The 5,480-nt window shown below is 38.6% G+C and overlaps 1 non-coding gene across 1 annotated transcript; it reads right to left on the reverse strand.

Annotated features, from left to right (window-relative positions):
• Nucleotides 1-1,914: 1,914 nt before the first annotated feature.
• LOC128285757 (small nucleolar RNA R71) lies at nucleotides 1,915-2,021 on the reverse strand. Its single transcript, XR_008276307.1, has one exon. It is a non-coding gene; the product is annotated as a small nucleolar RNA R71 (small nucleolar RNA).
• Nucleotides 2,022-5,480: the final 3,459 nt, after the last annotated feature.

Here is a 5,480-nt window from a genome sequence, read left to right on the forward strand (position 1 = left end):
TCCCTTGATTTTTCGGTCAAGAAGAACAAAATGAGAACCCTTTTTTTTTTCATCCTACTAACCATTATTATTTTATTGCCCATGCTCCTTATTTTATTTTTCCTAACATAAAACACTAACATAAAAGGTTTATAATACCTTTTAACCCATAGCATGGCCGGCCACTAGTCAAATTTTTTGGTACTTTGACATGCAAACCCACAACTTTAATAGTTTAACATTTTAATCACTTGGACATTTGCCTATCATATTTTTAAAGTTTCTCAAATATGCCCTTTTTAGCTAAATTTCACATCCAAATGACAAAATTAAAGCATGAAATTTTCACACATACTTATTCACAAATAATAAGCATAGAATATAACAATTAATTATTTTTGTAACTCGGTTTTGTGGTCCCGAAACCACTTTCCGACTAGGGTCAAATTAGGGGTGTCACATAAGGGGGTTGAAACCTGTGATGGATCTTGTTATTATTATCTGAATTGTATTATAAATACTTGATTTGTTCTTAATTATGTGTGCTTAATGCTTGAGTTTATATTTCGGGTATTGATTCATGATGTGATGTACTTATGCAGAGGAGCAAAAGTCCCTGTCTAAGAGTAGATTTGGCATAACTAAGCGGAGTTGATCGAACGCTTAGAAATAGGGTTACGAGATTTTACCGAATTAGGGTGAAACCTATTATGGGAGTCCATAGATCGATTTATTGCTTCCCTAGAGGTTTTAATTAAGAAAGAGATTTCAATTAATTTAACTAAGGGTTAGACGTTATTAGTCTCGAAAGAGATAATAATATAGGTTAGGGAGTCTCACGGATCAAGTCAAGTGAATAAATCGTCTGGTTCAGAGTCAGATAACAAGTGAAATCTAGGTGGATTCCTCCTTGGGTGTCGTCTTTATCAATTACTTTCCTTCAAGTCTTTTTCCAAATTTTCTCTTTGCTTTAGTTTAATTAGTTAATTAGTTTAGTTAATCAGTTTAATAAACAACCCCTCTTTATTTCCAGGTTAAATAATAAAAAGATAGTTATTACTAGTACTTTTGGTTCCCTTGGGTACGATATCCCGGTCTTGCCATTACTATACTATTGTTTGATAGGTGCGCTTGCGTTTTCGTCGTGATAATAGTTAGTCTAGGTTTGATCTTCATTATAAATATTTCTTACTTGTTACGAATCACGCGATCAAGTTTTTAGCGCCGTTGCCGGGGAACTAAAATATTAGGAAAATTCAATTTTTATTACTTTAGCCATTTATTTTTCTTGTAATTTAATTTAATTTTATTATTATTATTTATTAATTTACTTTTTCTTTCTCTTGGCAGGTTTTTATAGTTTATGACTAGAAGAAACCCGTCAGGACCATTACTTTTTCACGAAGAAATCAATCGTACAGTTCATAGAAACCAAAGAGAAATAAGGTGAAGCTTAAGATACACAGAGAACAAGCAAGAAGACGATACTTAACCCCCAACTGAAGAGATGGCTGAAAACCAAGGCAACCAGCTACCTCCTGCAATTGCGGCTAATCAAAATCCTGCTCCACGTACTATGTATGATTATGCTAAACCTTCTCTAACAGGAACTGAATCTAGCATAGTTAGACCGGCTATAGCTGCAAATACTTTTGAACTAAAACCTAACACAATTCAAATGATACAGTAGTTTGTTCAGTTTGATGGTTTGCAGGATGAAGATCCCAACGCTCACTTAGCAAACTGTCTGGAATTTTGCGATACATTTAAAATCAATGGTGTTCCTGATGATTCCATTCGTCTTTAGTTATTTCCTTTTTCATTAAGGAACAAAGCTAAACAGTGGTTGAACTTGTTACCACGAGGGTAAATTACTACTTGGGAACAAATGATCGAAACTTTCTACTAAAATATTTTTCGCTGGCTAAAACGGCTAAGTTACGTAATGATATTTCTTCTTTTGTGCAGATGGACTTAGAAACACTTTACGATGCATGGGAGAGGTACAAAGATCTATTGGGAAGGTGCCCTCACCATGGGTTACTACTTTGGCTTCAACTACAAACATTCCACAATGGTCTGAATCCCTCAACTCGGCAAATGGTTGACGCAGCTGCTGGCGGAACCATCAACAACAAAAGACCTGAAGAGGCTTGTGAATTCATTGAAAAAATGTCACTGAATAACTATCAATGGTAAGTCATGAGGCCTAAGCCAACAAAAACAGCCGGCATTTATAATGTCGACTCAGTTACTATGCTGTCAAATTAGGTAGAACTTCTCAATAAAAAGATTGATGGTTTACTTGGTTCTACGCAGGTACATCCAGTAATGAGGTGTGACTCAAGTAGAGAAGGTGTGCATACAGAATATCAATCCTTCAATCCTATAACCAAAGAGGAACAAGTTAACTATATGGGTAACAATAACTTTAGATCTCAAAATAACCCATACCGTAATACTTATAATGCAGGTTGGAGGAACCACCCAAATTTCTCCTGGGCTGGAGGAATCAAAAGCCACAAAATCCTCCGGGTTTTCAACAGCCACCTTATCAACAAGAGAAGAAACCGAACCTTGAGGAGATGCTCTCAAAATTCATATCAATGTCAAAAACCAAATTCCAAAATACCGAGACACAAGGTAGCTTACCAAGTAATACTGAACCTAACCCAAGGGAACACCTCAACGTAATTAGTACTCAAGATAAGAAAGGATTCATTGCACCTAAGCCAGAATTGATGCAAGAAACTGTGGTGAGCAAAGGTAAAAGTGAGGTAAGTCATAACAAAATGGTGAATGAAGAATATAAACCTCGTATCCCATATCCTAACGTGACAAGGAAAGACCGCTCAAACGAACAATTCGGTAAATTCCTTAAACTTTTGAAAAAATTACATATTAACTTCCGTTTATTGAAGCTTTGTCGCAGATGCGAATGTAATGAAATTTTTAAAAGAGCTTTTAGTCAATAAGCGGAAGTTGGACAAAGCATCGTATGTAGAGCTAAATGCAGTCTACTCAGCTATTCCACAGAATAAGCTACCCCACAATTTGAGAGATCCAGGGAGTTTTACAATTCCTTGCTTAATTGGTAGTTTAGATATAAGTCATGCATTAGCTGATTTAGGGGATACTATTAACGTCATACCGTACAAAATGTTTAAGCAACTAGGTCTTGGGAAACCTAAACAAACTAGGATGAGCATTCAATTGGCAGATAAAACTATAAGATTCCCTAGAGGTATTATTGAAGATGTACTTGTGAAAGTAGATAAGTTCATATTCCCCGTTGATTTCGTTGTTCTAGACATAGAGAAGGATAATAACACCCCTTTGATTTTAGGAGGCCCTTTTTAGCAACTGCTAAAAAATGATTGATGTTGACACAGGTGAGCTCACGCTTCGCGTAGGAGACGACACGATCACCATTCAAGCTCGTAATTCTGGCATCAAATTGAACAATGAAGGTAATAGTCCACACCAATCTACTAAAACTGACAATATTACTATGTAGAATTTGAGCTTCAAAGAAGTTCATGAGCCATGTTCCAGAAATGATAGAGGACACATTCATGAAGAACGAAGGTTACGGATAGAGGAGTTGGACGAATTGCGAGCACACAAATCGAGAACACATGATAAACCAAAACTACGCCAAAACAAGCCCGATACCTCTCCAAATCAACTTAAGGTTGGTGATAAAGTCTTACTAGATGTCGTAGATCCCCACATTGTCACTACCACACCGAATGAGGAAATCCCTCTTACGGTACTCAGTATTTTTCCATTTGGTACGGTGGAGGTGAGTCATCCCAAGTTCGGCACTTTTAAGGTAAACAACACCCGATTAAAACCTTATCTTGGTTAGATTGATAGCAGGAATGAGGAGTACGAACTCCTTGAACCACCCTGAGCATTCACTAGAGAGGTAAGTCAAGCTTAGACTATAAATAAACGCCTCTCGGGAGGCAACCCTAGCACTAACATATTTTGATTTCTTTATTTTTAATTTCTAATACTTTAAATCATTAACTTTATAATACTTTAAATCATTAACTTTATCTTTGAATTGCAAAGTTTTTCAGCATACATCGCCAGGCACACGGGCATGCCTAAAGCCGTGGCCAAACAGGGGAAGAGACACGGCCGTGCGATATGGCCGTGCGGAAGCAGGACATGATTTCCCCAAAACACAGGATGCGATAAATCCCCATGGCCGTGCGACATGGCCATGGGTGAACTTGATAGGTGAATACGGGCGCGGGAATAGAAAAACATGGGCGTGCCAAGGGCAAGGCTCAATTCTGTTTCTTCGACACGGGCGTGGTACCCTAACACATGGGCGTGGGAGAAGCGAACAAAGCTATGCACGACCATGCGACATGGCCGTGTGCCACACACGCCCAAAACACATGGGCATGGGATAGTAGTCGGGCACGACCTAAATCATAAAATTCGAAAAACACGGGCTCACCTCTATATAAGCAAACCACTGTTCATCTTTTTCCCCCTTTCAAAACCCTAGCTGAAATCTCCCCTTCTCCACTTCCTAACCCTTACTCCAGCCACCATTCCCCAGATTCTCATTTCCCTAACCCCCAAACCATCCTAAAATCCACTCCTCCTTCATTAATCCTCACTTTCCCATCTCTTTTCCCTCCATTTTCCCTCCACACGGCTGTACCCCCACATCACACGCCCATGCTCACCTCCAACACATCCATGCGCCACCCTACAGCAGCTTTTGGTTCACTTTCTCACCCTTCTTTTTCCAATATGTGTTGCTACATTGGTATTCTTTATACCTTACACAAATATTGTTACTCTTATCAATTTGTTCTGAATAATTTAGGAATTTTCTTTAGTATTTTCTATATTTGAACTGTTAAAGCTACTAAATAGCATATACTAGTTTTAAGATTCTTGCTTAACTGCTGATGCATCTTTGATTCCAGTAAATGTTTCTGAATAGTCATATAAATTTTTCACCTCTCGCTTGATATCGTTAAATGTTAACACATTTTGAAACTACTGTCATAAGATTATATCAATGCTCATACATTTTTAGATACATTATGTCATCATCAAGAGGCAAAAAGGCTATGGTCCCATCCTCAAAAAGACGTAGGGGACCGGGTTCTTCCTCGGTACATGCTACAGCCGAAGTTTGGCACCTGTTCATTGAGTTTCCGCAAGCTTCAAAGGAGGAACTATTTCAAATACTACGCGCACAACCCCTCACTACAGTTCGTTGCATCGATTGGCCTACTGTGGAGCAAGTCCAGCTAGCTGATGCCATCCGTGCCCTCCTGGCCACAGACCTATGGGAACGGTTCTTCTCTATTACCGAACCCACTTATCTAGAGCTAACTTTAAAATTATGCTCTAGTTTTCATCTACAGGTGGTGATGACGAACAATGACAACCCCGGTACCATTCAATTCCGATTAGGCGTTCTAGTTCGCGCGATGAGTGTCTCAGAGTTTGGAGTCGCTTTG

This window comes from Gossypium arboreum, chromosome 12 (genome assembly GCF_025698485.1).
Source record: "Gossypium arboreum isolate Shixiya-1 chromosome 12, ASM2569848v2, whole genome shotgun sequence".
Lineage (NCBI taxonomy): Eukaryota > Viridiplantae > Streptophyta > Magnoliopsida > Malvales > Malvaceae > Gossypium > Gossypium arboreum.